Genomic DNA, 16,807 nt, shown 5'->3' on the forward strand with positions numbered 1-16,807 from the left:
AGCACGTTTGTTAAACACAAAGTGAAAAAGACTTTTTTCCCCCCCACTTCCCATCCTGTAATTTCCTTTATTGAACACACCCTTTGGTTTGTGGTTTTTACACAACGTCACAGCCGCGTGTGGTGAGCGCCGCCGTTCCAACCAAAGGCCCCACCACCTCCTCTAAAGTCTCTTGAATGTTCAGCCTAGCCTGACGAGTGGCTCCAGGGTCGGCCTGCTGGCTGGCTGGATGGAGGAAAAACACCACAGGCGTGCACCCCCGCCCGCCGCTGCCCTTGAAGTTTAAATAAACATAAGGCCATTTTCAGACGCAGTAGTTTGAAACATTAAGACTCAGGAGGCGAGAATGCTTGGAAAGGCGAAAAAAAAAAAATTCAGACAAAGTTTGCTGAGTATGCGGAAAGCAAATAAAGCTGCAAAAATGTCTCCTTTGAGATGCTTTTAGTTTTGCTCTTAGTTTAGTCTATATTAGCACAAGGGGTGGGACGTGATATTGATATAGTGATATATTAACATTACGCTGAGCATTTACACTAGAAAGCAAAAAATATTTCATATCATGGGGGCTTGTGAAAGGATGCTGGAAATAATTAGGCCGTGCATTTTGAAATCCAAATCCGTTGGTGCTTATCAGCGTAGGACAAGTATGAAAGGCAGAGGTGGATATCATTGTCGCAAATGTATTACTATCTGGATTTGCCCGTCTCGCCTGCTGATATCTTATTCAGGAGGCAGGCCGGTCTTGTGGGGGTGGATATGCACGCCATGTGCCCGATTACAATGACGCGGCGGGATGAAAAATGGGCAACAACAAAAAAGCAAAGTTTCCTGCTGGACGTGCTGTAAAGTCTATTTCATGCTCTGGCAAGCCTCAGGCTCAGAGAGCCATTTTTAGTCCCGGAATGACCTATATTTATTATTTTTTTGGGTGGGGGGGGGAGACTGAAAATGAGGAGGGCTTTTTGAGCGGAAGGTTATGCACAACAGGGCTTGTGTTTGTGTAATTGTGCATCACCCTGGCCTGATGTTTTTTTTTTCTTTAAGGGGGTCGGGTTTTTCCAAGGCTTGGCTGCGGCTCAGGAGAAGCAATCCGCGGGCCAGAGGAGCCTTCCTGCTAAATCATCACTAATGCAACACACGGGAGTTGCTCGCAGCAATGTTCCTGGCAGCCTGCGTGCATCCCTTCAACGTGATTATGTCACGCTTCTACTATGCCTCATTTAGATAAGCTGTCGCGCAACCTCAGTCTCGACACGAGAACACCGAGGCTCCCGAAGTTTGGAAAGCGTGGCTTTGGAAAGCGCCTTTGTGGGGGTGGAAAGTAAAGCAGGTTTGAGATGTAAAAACAGGAAGATTTAGGGGGAAAATGAAAGTAAATACAGGAGTACCTAGATAAAGTTGACTCTGAATGTCATGACGGTTCCGATTGTTAAGACATTCTTGGAAATGGTCTTATAACCTTTATCTATACATTTCGTTCGAATCAACTCTGACATCTTTCTCCTTTATTTTAATACATGGAGGTTTGACAGTTAACATCAAACCTTTGGCCTTGATGTTGGTGGATCCATCGCTAGTGCTTCTGGAATTTTCAATTTTTACTTTGACCTTTTGAGGAAAAGCAGTTCAGAATGATGCGGGTGTCTCTTCGGCCGCTAATTAGCCACGGGCAGCGGCTATTGAAGAATCCTTGGAAGTTGTCCGCTTGCTGTGTGAGTTTTTTTTTTTTTTTCTCGGAAGGATTGCCATTTTTCAAGGCTATCTGGTTTGAGGAGAGAGGGATCCACTGCTTTAGTTGCACGGTATCCAGAGGCCGTGTCGGGGAAATGATTACAAGCTTTGCCGGTGGAGAACAACGGGTTGGACCGAACAGTTCTGACGAATAGGTCGGCCTTTAGTCCCTCCCCCCTTCTTACTTGTAACTCCCTGTCTGTTCTTTTTACAATGGCCCTGTTAGTCCACAAATAAAAATATAACATGACGTAAACAATATTTTAATTACTTGTGTAGACAAGTAAAATATGTAGATATTTTGCATCCCACCCATGAAGTGTGAAATTAAACAACCGAGTGACTTTTCTGTTATTTGTAATTTTTTACATAATTTACATAACATCGCCCTCAGACTTGACAGCTGGACAAGGTTGTGGATTTCGAACGTGCCTAGCACAAGACTTGGGCTGCTCACAAAAATAGCGGACAAATATGCAAATATTTTACATAATAACCTCCTTCTTTTCATTTGTACATTTACATTTTTAGCTCCTGTAAATCCCCAGCACACCCCCGACCCCCTTTTGACTCGGTTCCTTTGGCACATTTTAAATTGGTCAGTGATTTGCAATTGGATTGGACAGGTATGCCAGATTTGTTTTCAATTGATGTTACAGTAAATTATTTTTTTAACGTTCATTGTGACTGTACTGTGTGGTCTCTACCACTATTAAATGAGAATAGCCCAAAGGTTATTTGGACAAAATTAGTGGCAGCTCGCTGTTAGCCGACAAAGGTTTTCAAACTTCCCTTTCGTGCTTATGTATTGTTTTCCCTCCTCCCCTTGCCCTTGTGTTTTCCTCCATGACGCACAGCTAATGGAGCCGTGCTGCGGCTCCCGTATCCCAGCTCTAAACGGGGAACAGGTCATTGGCGCCATCAGACTAGCGCCATCCGGCAAGAGCCCAGAGCGCCTCGCCATGTCATTATCCCGGGACGTGCAGCCGTTTACAAGGCACATTATCGTCTGCCACAGACAGGGCTCGCTTGGCCTGACGATTGGAAGCTCATCATCGCTTCACCTCCCTCACCAACACCGCTATCATCATCACCGCTCGTCATCCTCTTGTCCCTGGGTACATCAGCCGAGAACCCAGGCCTGTGACTTTGAATATGACAAATTCAAAAGAATCAATTATCCAGCCCTCCTGAAAACAAAGTATTAAATAGAAATGACGTCATCAAGTTGCAGGAGGGGATGCTTAATTTCCTGAACCATTATATATATATATTTTTTTTGGGGGGGGGATAATGCAGCTCTCACCATATGGCGCATTGTGACTCAGGCGAGATGTAATGAGGAGTCAGCATGCTGGAGATGGTGACATTTACGCTGATTGTAATAACATTTTGTCTCCCCCCTCGTTGTCGTCATGATGTCGGCACGAATGTCTGTCGCATATTTCCTGTCACTATTGTGAAATGAAATATTTTTTTCGTAAAACATTGAAAACAACAGAATCTAAGAATTTTTCCAATTCATTCTACATTTTCCTCTTCGATATTTTTCTTGGTCTTGCTTACTGATGCTTATTACCAAACCTTTGGCTCACATAAACCCGATCAAAGTCAGTCCTGTGGCTCTTTTTTAATTTTTTTTTTTTTAATTGAGATTTGGTTTTATGAGCCAATTGAGATCTCCATGATGGATGGCCCTGGGACCAATTAAAACAGGGGTGTCAAATTCTTTTTTTTCGATATTAAAAATGAAGACAATTTTCAATTCTAGTAATGACACACGAATTTGATGCACAATTTGTCTTCGCGGGCCGCATAAAATGATATGGCGGGCCGTATCTGGCCCGCGGGCCTTGGGTTTGACACCTGTAAATTAAAATGATTTGATACATGGATTTTGATACGATTTAAGGACGATTTATTTTAAAGTGGAACGAATCCTTTGCGATTCTGATTCACTGCGGTATGCTTGTTCATTTGATATGTTAACTTTGGGCCAAATAATATCAATCAAACGGGGATTACGGATCTCCCCACAATGAACGTATACGTCACTTCCGGTACCAGTTCAGCAAGATCCGCCCTGTTTGACTAAGGCTTGACAATTCGTCATTTTTTATGTTTAATAACGTGTTAAAAAGTAAGACGGCGTATCATTAAAGAAAATAGTTTCCCCCCACAAAATAATGAAGAGGGAAAAAAATTGCGATTCGAATCCGTGTGGGCGGAGTCAAGCGTTAAACCACGCCTATGACTGCGCCGCACGACAAGGTGTGTCACGTTCCGAGCTTGATTGACGACGAAATATTCTGACAATGAAGACTTTTTTTTCCCCCAGGTAATTTTTAACTTGGTTTTGAATGAATTATAACAGTAATAAACTGTCTTAAGAGGAGGAAAGTTTCTCCTCAATAGTGAAACATTGCGTGTCGTCTAACGTTGATTAAATGTACAAATTGCTAACAAATTGCTATTTCGGTCCAATTGCTAACAGCCCAGATTTAACCCTAAACTCGTAATTGTGCGTTTTCGTATAATTAATCCAGTTTCCAACGAATTATATGCCATGTTTGTTGCTTTAAGGTCGAAATTATCAGTTAGCCATACATACAATACGCATAAATAACCTGAATCATGTTAAAGAGGAACACATAGTCTAAGAAGCAGCCTAACTGAGGTCTAACCACACTAATTATTTTCTACAGGGACTGAAAATAGGGCAAAGGAAGCGAGATATTGATGTGTTTTTGGCACAATTAATGCCTTGATGGACTCCAGCAACTCAAACAGTACCCCAGGCATCACCAAACCTTGAGCCAGGTAAGTGAATGTGAGCAAGAGACAAATAAGAATCCGGTCTACCACCACCAGGTCAGAACATATGTACACACACAATAAATTGCCCCAATGGTTTTTTTGTTGTTGAAAAGTGAAGGTTCACAGTGTTACAAAAAGTGATTTTGACAGATTGTGCCTCGATTTGAACATAAATGTTGATTTAGCTTGTAACAATTGATGAATTTCTATGTGATATTTTATTGCTGGTCTATTTATTTTGTATGTATCCATGTTTTTGTTACACAACACATTTGTCTCATGTTTAATGCTGACATTTTGCACAATCTCGAGCAAGCATGAATCAAATAAGAGTAACAAAAATCCCAAAAATACAAAGGAAAATGTATCTCTCAAGCTAAATGTGGGTTAACTGTACCTAGGCTAATTTTCTCAAATGCCTCTCGCCGCGTTGTGGCATTCGGCCCCTCAAGGCAACTGCAGCAGCCGGCCTCCGTCTGGAGGCATCCGTCACTTTGCGGTACATCGAACCGGAGCCAAAGCGGAACATTTGCTCCGACGACCGTCCACTCTCTATCGGGTGACGGCTGACTAAAAGCAACAGCACGGAAACTTTCAACCCGCATTGCCCCAACCTGTTCTGAGCTTTCCTGTGAGAGTGAGAACATAGATTTTCTCTGACATAGCTTATCCCTTGTAAACACTTCATGATTGTGAAAGCCTGTGAAAGTACAAAACGCCCCTTACATGACAAACTACTAAATAAAAAGATGCTCTGGATGCAGCAACCCCTGATGCCCACACATCCATATTGAGGTAGGTGGTGACCTCACATTCTAGTTTTTGCATTTTTTTTTAACTCACTAAGACCAAGCAATTCCATGTTTGTGTTTAAAACAGAAAGTCAAGTTTATTTTTATAGCCCTTAAGCACAGACCAGTCTCAAATGGCTTCACATGGGAAAAAAGGGCAGCGTGATCACCTGCCAAGGCTATCATATTGTAACCTACTTTATTTCATACTTTATTTTATCCATCCACCCATCTTCTTCCGCTTATCCGGGGTCGGGTCGCGGGGGCACCAGCTTTAGGAGGGACTCCCAGACCTCCCTCTCCCCAGCCACTTCATCCAGCTCATCCCGGGGGATCCCAAGGCATTCCCAGGCCAGCTGAGAGATATAGTCTCTCCAGCGCGTCCTGGGTCGTCCCCGGGGTCTCCTACCGGTGGGACATGCCCGGAACACCTCCCCAGGGAGGCGTCCAGGAGGCATCCTGATGAGATGCCCGAGCCACCTCATCTGGCTCCTCTCAACGTGGAGGAGCAGCGGGTCTACTCCGAGTCTCTCCCGGATGACCGAGCTTCTCATCCTATCTCTAAGGGAGAGCCCGGACACCCTGCGGAGGAAACTCATTTCGGCCGCTTGTATCCTGGATCTCGTTCTTTCAGTCACGACCCATAGCTCGTGACCATAGGTGAGGGTAGGAGCGTAGATCGCCCGGTAAATCGAGAGCTTTGCCATTTGGCTCAGGTGATGAGATTGCGTACAGACAGGAGGTGGAGCGGCTGGTCCACTGGTGCAGCCAAAATCACCTGGAGCTGAACCCGCACAAGACCGTGGAGATGACAGTAGATTTCAGGCGAGATCCTTCACCACTTTCACCCCTCACTATCCGCAGTAATACCATACTCCTCAGACACCTTCAAGTTCCTGGGTACCACAATCTCACGGGACCTGAAATGGACTGGCCACATAGACTCTGTCTGGAAGAGGGCCCAGCAGAGGCTGTACTTCCTGAGACTGCTCAAGAAGTTCAACCTGCCGCGGGAGCTGCTGAAGACCTTTTACAATGCCATTATCCAGTCTGTCGTCTGCACCTCCATCACTGTCTGGTTTGGATCGGCCTCCAAACAAGACAAGCACAGACTGCAACGTACAATCAGGACTGCAGAAAAGATCATTGGAATCAACCTCCCATCTATCCAAGACTTGTACCTGTCCAGGACCAGGAAACGTGCAAGCAACATCTCTACAGACCCTTCTCACCCAAGTCACAGTCTGTTTGAACTACTCTCCTCCGGACGGCGTTATAGAGCTCTGTACGCCAAAACCAGCAGACACAGAGACAGCTTCTTCCCCCAGGCTGTTGCTCTGATGAACTCACACCACTCTTAGTGTCCACCAGCGGGTTCGGGGATTGCCGCCATGACAGGCACCAACAACCTTACGGCCACAGCTCCGGTCGGCTGCCTCAACAATGGAGGCGCGGAACTTGGTCCACTTGGACTCAATGTCCCCCGCCTCCCCCGGGACGTGGGAAAAGCTCTGCCGGAGATGAGAGTTGAAGCTCTTCCTGACAGGGGATTCTGCCAGACGTTCCCAGCAGACCCTCACAGAGCGTTTGGGTCTGCCAGGTCGGACCGGCATCTTCCCCCACCATCGGAGCCAGGTGGTGATCAGTTGACAGCTCCGCCCCTCTCTTAACCCGAGTGTCCAAAACATGCGGCCGCAAATCCGATGACACGACTACAAGGTCGATCAACGAACTGCGGCCTAGGGTGTCCTGGTGCCAAGTGCACACATGGACACCCTTATGCTTGAACATGGTGTTCATTATAGAAAATCCGTGTCGAGCACAAAAGTCCAATAATAGAACACCGCTCGGGTTCAGATCGGGGGGGGGGCGTTCCTCCCAATCACGCCCTTCCAGGTCTCACTGTCATTGCCCACGTGAGCATTGAAGTCACCCAGTAGAACGATGGAGTCCCCAGAAGGAGCGCTCTCCAGCACTTCCTCCAAGAACTCTAAGAAGGGTGGGTACTCTGAGCTGCCGTTCGGTGCATAGACACAAACAACAGTCAGGACCCGTCCCCCTACCCGAAGGCGGAGGGAGGCTACCCTCTCGCTCACCGGGGTGAACCCCAATGTGCAGGCGCCCAGCCGGGGGGCAATAAGTATGCCAACACCTGCTCGACGTCTCTCTCCGTGGGCAACTCCAGAGTGGAAGAGAGTCCAGCCCCTCTCGAGAGGGCTTGTACCAGAGCCCAAACTATGTGTGGAGGCAAGTCCGACTATGTCTAGTCGGAACCTTTCTGCCTCACACACCAGCTCGGGCTCCTTTCCAGCCAGAGAGGTGACATTCCATGTCCCCAGAGCCAGCCTCTGCAGCCGGGGATCGGACCGCCTTTGGCCGCCGCCCAGCTCACTATGCACCCGACCCCTTTGGCCCCTCCTATAGGTGGTGGGCCCATTGGAAGGGGGACCCACGTTTTCTTTTCGGGCTATGCCCGACCGGACCCCATGAGCGAAGGCCCGGCCACCAGGCGCTCGCCTTCGAGCCCCACCTCCAGGCCTGGCTCCAGAGAGGGGCCCCGGTGACCCGCGTCCGGGCGAGGGAAAACTACGTCCATATATTCTATTCGTCATAAGGGGTCTTCTGAGCCGTGCTTTGTCTGGCCCCTCACCTAGGACCCTTCTGCCATGGGTGACCCTACCAGGGGCATGAAGCCCCAGACAACATGACTCCTAGGATCATAGGGGCACGCAAACCCCTCCACCACGATAAGGTGACGACTCACGGATTATTTTATTTTAGGCCAAATACCTTTATCTCTAAAGGAAAGTTATTTTTGAGTAAAAAAATCAAAAAATCAATATCCTTTAAAATACCAGTACTAGGACTTTACATCCCTTGTGGTACCTGCCTCACAGTTTGCACATCTCCTTACGATACTAATTGTTCAGTTTGGACCTAAAAAAAAAGGGTTCCAAATGAAATCACATTACTCATTGTCTCCTTACAAAGACAATGTTAGCAAATAATCGCATTCTAATTACTCACAAGGTGGTATTTCCAGGGTCACCAAGACCAAATAAATCGGAGTTTTTTTCAGCAGCGAGTGCAGAGCCAAGTCAATGCAGCATTGATGTTTTGCGTCATACCTGCTGCTGCGCGGCTGTTTTTGTTGGAGACCTGCCGGGGGGTTGTATTTTAGGGTTTTTCTGGCGAGTTTTGTGTGGACAAAAGCACAAGCAGCGGGCTCATAATTGGGGCCCGACAGGTGGAAGGTTTTTGGAAGCCTTGTGTTCATTTCATTGTGATTTATGGAGCTGGTTACATTACCTCGAGGGGAAAATCAACTTCAACTCAAGCCGCATGCAGATGGAAAAATAATTAGTTCATCCCCCGCTGAATTGGTAAGTTTGTTCACTTATGATGCAGAAAATGCAGTGGTGCAATGTCGTGTATATAAAACAGTCAGTTAGGTTTTTTTATATGTACCATGTAATGGAAAATGCTACAGATAGGCTAATAGAATTAGCAATGGATTTCTAAACACAAACGGTGCAGCAACACATGCAGATAGACGATATAACATTATTCACGGTCATATAATTTGGATCCTCTGCTAAAAACGCTAATGTTACATTCTATTAAGTTTTGTTTTGACGATGTTAGAAAGTACTAATTTGTGGAATGCAATATACCATATAATATACCATATATGGTTGTTGATTATGGTATCAGTCAGAAATGCCTAAAAACACCCAGTATAAAATTTGCATGTTTTTCTTTTTTGAGAATAAAATAAATATTTGATCCCATCTAACTCAGCGAGCATGCTGGCTCCCGCAGCTTGGCTGCTTGGTGCTCAGCTGCATTCAAAATCAACTCTTGAATACCAAAACTCCCCGTCTCAACTGGTCATGCATAGTAAGTGCACACCTGTTTTTGGAATAACCTTTTTAGCTTTCAATCTTTTTCTATTGTGGTCAACACTAAGAAACGTCTCTTGCCCTCCATTAGAATTTTGGCCTATTTTACTGCCGCTTCCCCCGCATCAGAACGCCATCGAAACTAAAATATTTTCACGTGGATTGTGGATGACGATGAGAAATGTTTGACGATCACCGCCACCCCCACCTCAAAAAAATGGTAAGTAACAAACACTGTGTCCTGTGTGAATTATTTTATTTTGAAAAGCTCTCCACTTCCTGCCAACCATCAATCACGTACACTTAAGTCTCCGTCACTTATTTCTTTAATTAAATGTCAAAGTGGGTTTTTTTCTCCCTGGCCTGAGGGCATTTATTCAACCTTTTGAGCTCAAAAAACACTTCTTGAAGGAGTCATGCAGGAAATATAAGGCCCAGGTGCATAAGGGGAACGCTAAGAAAGAGCTTGCGTCAAGCTGTGGGCAGAACTAGCTGCATGCAAATGAACAAAAGGTTGGAGAATTAATTTTAGAACATTAAATTTTCAATCATATGAGTAGTCTCAGGATGACTAATGTAACTGCGTGTCGGCATTTGAAGAACCAGGTAAGTTTTTGTCGAGCCAGTTTATTTTGTTGTGTAATTCTATACTTTATAGGTGGTCTTCTGTTAGCTATTAAAAAGCCAATTTCCCAAAATATGTTCCTTTTCAATACGGCACTTGGATATTGCCGTCAAGGCATCAACCCTCCGCATTACATGAAAGCGGCATGAGAGACGAGAAGCGATTAATGAGAAGGAAAACCAGGCGATCACCGGGAAAGACGCTTGAACGAGATGAAATCGAATGCTGGAATAAAGCCGCCGCCGCCGCCGTGGATTAGATACGGTTAGGTGCTCGCAGGCCATGAGGGGAAACAAAAGGATTAGCTCGAGAGATGAATGTGGGTCACAGCAGCTTTGAAAACTGGAGAGAGAGAGCGAGAGAGACGATCTGAGCCTGAGGCCTTCTCAAATGGGGCTGAGGTCACTGACGGGAAGGTCAAATTTGGCCTGCTTTTCTTAACTATGACTAACTTTTTGGGGTCATTTTCTGAGTTTTTCTGACCTTTGACCTCCATCTCAACAGTCAAGTCACGGATAGGACAATGTCTGTGCGCCAGACGGGATTCGGATTACACAATTAAGCTCCTTGTTAACCCCTTTGCATTAACGCACCAAAGCTCCGAGCCGAGATGTTTCGGAAAAAAAAAAATGGCTAAAGAGCTTTGTCACATCAGATTGTCTGTTAATCGCCTTGCTTATTTTTCTGTTGGTAAAACGACAGTTAATTTTCGTTCCAAAAGAATCCGAAAAACTTTTTGATGAGCAGCCCCTCATGAAAACGTAAGCTAAATTTGTTTTTTCTTTCTATCCATCCATCCATCTTCTTCCGCTCATCCGGGGTCGGGTCGCGGAGGCAGCAGCTTTAGGAGGGACTCCCAGACCTCCCTCTCCCCAGCCACTTCATCCAGATCATCCCGGGGGATCCCAAGGCGTTCCCAGGCCAGCCGAGAGACATATTCTCTCCAGCGCGTCCTGGGTCGTCCCCGGGGTCTCCTACCGGTGGGACATGCCCGGAACACCTCCCCAGGGAGGCGTCCAGGAGGCATCCTGATGAGATGCCCGAGGCACCTCATCTGGCTCCTCTCAATAGGTGACATTCCATGTCCCCAGAGCCAGCCTCTGCAGCCGGGGATCGGACCGCCTAGGTCCCCACCTTTGGCCGCCGCCCAGCTCACTATGCACCCGACCCCTTTGGCCCCTCCTATAGGTGGTGAGCCCATTGGAAGGGGGACCCACGTTTTCTTTTCGGGCTATGCCCGACCGGACCCCATGAGCAAAGGCCCGGCCACCAGGCGCTCGCCTTCGAGCCCCACCTCCAGGCCTGGCTCCAGAGAGGGGCCCCGGTGACCCGCGTCCGGGCGAGGGAAAACTACGTCCATATATTTTATTCATCATAAGGGGTCTTCTGAGCCATGCTTTGTCTGGCCCCTCACCTAGGACCCTTCTGCCATGGGTGACCCTACAAGGGGCATGAAGCCCCAGACAACATGACTCCTAGGATCATAGGGGCACGCAAACCCCTCCACCACGATAAGGTGACGACTCACGGAGGGGTTTCTTTCTAGTAAAGAGAAATATTTAAATGTAATAAATTCAAGTTATTATAAAGAAATACATTTAATAATTTCATTTAATTTCAATTTTTTTTCAAGTAATTTTTCTCATTACTCTCTCCAAGCAATTGTGTAAAAAGACAACAGGTAAGCAGAGCTGCAGTGTTACAGCGTTTTTAGCATTAGCCTCAAATCGGTGGCCCATACTCAAAACTTTCATCTGTGTATTTTCACCGGTGGCGACAGCACTTCATCAGGTCGCCCCTGATTTATACTAAGCGATTCATGTAGCTCAAAGACTTAAACAGAGATGCTATCAGGCTATGGTAATTACTCCGACATGGGCGACTCCAAAGAAACACGGGAAGTTCAGAAAAGGGCCAGCAGGTCCGATAGCGAGTCAATTGGTGCAGGCGTCCTTTATCGCCACGGGATCGGCCACGAGCTCAACACTGCGCTCGGTAGCGCTCGGTGACCTACATCTCCATCTGCTGCCTTACTATTCTACCAAAAAGACCGTCGATAAACCACTCAAGGCAGACCCGGCCGCCCCCCTCAAAAAAAGCGATTTCAATCAAACGTCGCCATCTGCGTGCAGGAGGATAATTACAGGATGCGCGGTGGCGTGTTGGCCGCACAAGGAGATGGAGATGATTATCGCCGTCGTGGCATCGAAATAAGATTGCTTTGTGTTCTCTGTAGAGGGAAAAAGAGGATTACTGGCGTTTGAGTCTAGAGTAGATTAAAAGCGGGCCGCCTTGACCGTCGCCTCCACCTGGAACCTTCCGTCACGTCGGCCCCGCCCGACTGCACATTGAAGCGTTTCAATCAGTCGACCTGTAATTATTTGTAATGCCTGCCGAAGATTGCGCGTTGCTAGTCACGCAATCGGCAGCTATTAATAGACATTTGTCATGTTGGAAAGCGACTCCAAAAATAGACGCAAATAGCATCGTTGCGTCTGTAAGAAGTAAGAAATAGTGACTCTAAAAAGTCTACACACCCCTGCTCGAATGTCTTTGTGATACTTAAAGGAGACCGAGATGAATCATATGAATGGGAACTATCAACGGAAACAAAATTGACATGGGGAAGTAATAATAAATTGATCGTGTGGTTTTATAAGTGTGCACACCCTCAGTCCGTGTCACGAATTGTGTTAAATCTGGAACATCCACTCTTATTTTATTTTCTTAAATTAGATGAGAAAGCCAAGAGTTTGACATCCCCTCAAGGACTGACCACTAAAACTCCTCAAGTTGCCCGCCTAAGCAGTGACTGCCACCAGAATCAAATATCTTCCATTAGGCAGACGGCGTGATGCTGTGAAAACTGAAAAAAAAAAAAGAAAAGTGAAAAGTTGAATGCTTTGTGAGACAAATGAAGAGAATCACTTAGGACGGTTGTGTGTGTGTGTGCGCGCGCGTTGAGCACACACTCGAGCGGCTCCTTATCTTAGCGCGGCAAGTGTGAGGGTTCATCTTATTAGACGTTCAGAAATAGCGATTCTCTCTCGTACGGGGAGATTGGCGGTGCAGGGAAGTGATTTCTACATGCGGTCCAATTGAATTGCACTCTGTGTATGTGTGTGTGTGTGTGTGTGTGTATTAAGTAAGAGGCTTTAATTTGCTCTGGAGTATGTATTCTGCTGCTGATAAGCCTAAATGTAATTGGAGTCGGCGACAGGAGCGGTTGCTTTTCATTTGAGATTTGAGAGTGTTTATTTTTTACGCTGTGAATCATATCAGCGGAACATTTTTTCCGAGCGGAGTGCGCCATATAAAAGTCACCTGTGACGTGATGAGTACCTTTTGTGATTGTTCGCTGATAAGATCGAAAGGCAACCTTTTTTTTTTTTTTTTTTTTTTTTACCTAATTCTTATTTGGAAAAATCATAATTTAACGTAGTATAAACAACTACTTGTTACAAATTAAAAAAGCCTTTCTTAGACTTAAGATAAATGTTTTATTTTTTTAAGTGGGACCTCATGTTTGTGAGCAACTGCTATGATCCTCTGACGGATGGACGGATGGATGGATAGACGAAACGTGGAAAATCGGCTTGAGCGACTCCTTTCGCATAGCGTGAATCTGTGATCATGCGAAGAGAGAAAGAAGAGTTTAGAATAAGAAGCTTATTGTGAATATTGACCTATCTGTGGAGAAAAAGGATGTGGGGGGGAACAGGAGGGGATAAAGAAGTCAGGTTGAAAGCAGGCTCCGAGAAAGAATCCAAAAACCTCGAGGGCTGTATAATCCAAAAAAATGAGAGAGTTAGGCCTCGGGAAGTCCGATAAGAGCTTTGCCTCCGCTAAAAGAGAGATATGATGACGATGAGACAAAAAGGAGATTGCGTTGGAAAGCGGCCATCGACACATGGAGTGAAACAACCACGACGTTGCAGGGGCCGCAGTCGCAGCCCAGATAATGCCGGCGATCCGAGCCAGAACACAACTCCATCAAAGAGCAAATCTAAAGAAAGTTCCACTCGGATCTAACGGCAGCTTCCCTCCGATTTGGATTGTGCTACTTAAACATAAAGAGTTTATCGTAAAGAGCTTAAAGCCAAGAGTGGCAGGCAAGGGGGCGGGTGTCGGGGGGAAATTTTTCAACTTCGACAAGCTCCTCCCTAATGACGCAAGGCTTTATTTTAAGCGAACCTTCTTTTAGGAGTAAAATATATATATGTATTTTTGTGATAACTTTGACCTTCACTTGTGAGATTGTTCAAAGGCCTTTAAAATTTTGGACGAACTGCAGTAAAGAGACTTTAAATCCCTTTTCGCACTGCACTTAGGAGTCACAGCTCCCCCCGGTCAGCCTAAATTGTAGCTCTTGTGGAACTGTTGCTCACGAATGAGATTAAATTCTCCAAGTTCCCGCTGAGTCGTTAGGAAAGGATGCACACGTTGCCTTTTCCGCTGCTCGTCTCTTTCGCCTCCTCCTCCTTAAAATGAACAACAAAGAACTCCGCTTCGCCTTTAATGCTAATTTAGTAGCCGACAGGCCGAACCTACGCAAAGGTCGCAGCCAGACGCAAACAAGCAAGGCGGGCTTCCGATTTGCAGACTTTTTTTTTTTTTTTTTTCTTTAACATCCACGTGGGAAGACTTCTTTCATGCGTGAACCCAGAGAGGGTTCATTCGCGCTGAAAGAAGAGAGCCGAGACTATCGCTCCCGGATAAATCTTAGCCTCCCTCGCACATCATGTTGCGCTAATTAAAGAGGTGGAATTTAGTGGATTGCCACGTTCCAACAATTTATTGTGATAATACTTAAGGAACTGTTTGGTCTTCGGCAAACAGGACTTTTTTTGTGTTGGTCATGTTATAAGGGATTTTTTTTTGTATATTTTAGTTGGTTTTGTCCATAAATTACCATTACAGAAATTAAGCCATTAACATTATGTTAATTAGTTCCATGGAACAGAATGATGAATCAATGTGCAATTATTTTGGAGTGAAAATAGGAAATTAGTACGATACATTTTAATTATTTTTTTGTATTCTGATAAAATTGTAATGAGGGAAGACTAAATAAAAATGCAACAAAAATATTTATTAAAAGAAATCCAAAAGATAAGTCATGATATTACCAATGTTACATGTCTACATTATTATAATAATATAATATTTAGAAGTAATAATTACTCAACAGACTTGACTTTTTGTCTTGATAAATTACACCTCAGTTCTCATAAATTGGGCTGGTGAGACAAATTCCAAATAATTAAAAAAAGAATATTAAAAAAAATCATTGGACCGTCTGTCCAGATGATTTGGCAGGGTGCAAATAAATGTCTAAAGTGTTCTCTGGCGACAGCAAGCCCGCTATCACCTGCCCGGATCGTAATAGCCGCGCTATTAAAAAGAAAGCAATAAATTGCTCGGGAAGTCGCGCCCGCCGCAATGATGGCGTCGCCTATTTGATTTCATCGAGCGCCGTGGTTTCGCCGCTTTTTTACGACTCTGCTGGGAAGTGTCATTAATATTTCCGAGTCATTCCTAACATGTGTGTGCCTTGTTCGAAAATGCCACGCGGAGCCAATTCAAACATCCCTCTGATAATTTCTTTTTTTTGAAATAACATGCTTGCATTTTAATGGCATCCATCAGCCTAATTAGCGTGCGAAGCTTCCAAATACTGAGAGCGTCTTACAATGTTTGCACTATTATAAATACATAAAGCACCATCTGCTCCACACAGGCGAGACGTTGCAGCTCCTTAGGCCTGACTTATCATTGTTTGGACTTGCAGTTTTTAAAAAAACAAATAAAACAAAAACTGTGGCAACTGAGCCAAACGGAAGCGGCCGTCTGCTACTCAATCGCACTTGTTTATACGGCTCCTTTTTATTTGGATCGAGGTTGGGCTAGGACCCATCTGAGAGAAGGCAATATTCTGGGAATCCATCCAGAAAACCGAAAGCAGGTCCCTTTTTTTGGTGGTGAATCCTCAAAAGGCTCATCAAAATCTGACACCATGCTCCGCCCACGTTTAGGCAAAAAAATAAAAGCTTCAAAATTTGTCAAGAATACCTAAGCTTGTTTGGAAGAATTTTTTAGTAGGAGCCCAAGGAACTCCACAAAATTGCTGACTTGATTTTTAGAATCCACCCAAAAAGTTCTGGTAACATATTTTAGTTTTTAATAAATTGCCAGAAACAGAATGGCCTTTAAATGAATGTGAACGATGAATTAATTCATCATCCAAAATCTGCAATTCTGAGTAGAATGAAGATCATAAAATAAATGTGAGCACTTGACGCCTCCCAAATGTTTATAATTACCAATATTAATCATTTGAATCATTATCATAGCATTGTTTGATCTCCTCTAAAAATCAGTACAATCCATTTTTTTAGATTTCACTGCCTGAAATACGAATCATTGCTTTTGGCTGCCATTTCTTGCCTGGGCTGTTTGTTTGTGAAACAATTGTGCTAAAAATGACTAACTGGAACTGGAAGCGCGCTCCAGGCTGGGCTCCATCCGATATCTATTTTTCGGAAGCTGTGTCGGCCGTGCCAAAACATTGAGGGTGGGCTGCGTATAAACAGAAAGCGGCCAATTCGGTGGGATTGTTGTATCTCGATGAGGTGGCGTGAACAAAAACACACACACATACGTTTGGCGTGGTGTGAGAATGCGGACATATGGTCCGTGTGAGAATAAAAACGTTGGTCCTTGGAATTGCTTGGGAAGTGAAATGCAGCTCAAATGAAATTTGAATGGTACATAAAACTCCAAAATGACTTTACTGCCACTAATTTTGTGCGCTGAGAGAGCAAATATACCGCAACAAGACTTAAAGTAACTTTTTAGGTTCAGCGTGTGAATTTTGCCGTTTTGCCAGCGTTCGGTTTAAAGCACTCTGATTTAACCTCTCCTTCGGGGAAGGACTCTCC

The 16,807-nt window shown here is 45.0% G+C and overlaps 1 protein-coding gene across 5 annotated transcripts in view; it reads left to right on the forward strand.

The window, feature by feature from the left end:
• Window positions 1–3,841: 3,841 nt before the first annotated feature.
• The window catches only part of zic1 (zic family member 1 (odd-paired homolog, Drosophila)), a 158,989-nt gene continuing 146,023 nt past the window's right edge, over window positions 3,842–16,807 (forward strand). For 4 of the 5 annotated variants that reach the window (XR_015069148.1, XM_085938968.1, XM_085938969.1 and 1 more), the window contains exons 1-2: window positions 7,587–9,239; window positions 9,333–9,461. The gene's annotated coding sequence lies outside the window, so the exon portion shown is untranslated. Of the gene's footprint in view, window positions 4,070–4,436; window positions 4,552–7,586; window positions 9,240–9,332; window positions 9,462–16,807 lie in introns of those variants that run through there. The other variant, XM_085938970.1, reaches the window with a different exon arrangement.

This window comes from Syngnathus leptorhynchus, chromosome 19 (genome assembly GCF_054491065.1).
Source record: "Syngnathus leptorhynchus isolate UIUO chromosome 19, UIUO_Slep, whole genome shotgun sequence".
NCBI classification, from domain to species: Eukaryota; Metazoa; Chordata; class Actinopteri; order Syngnathiformes; family Syngnathidae; genus Syngnathus; species Syngnathus leptorhynchus.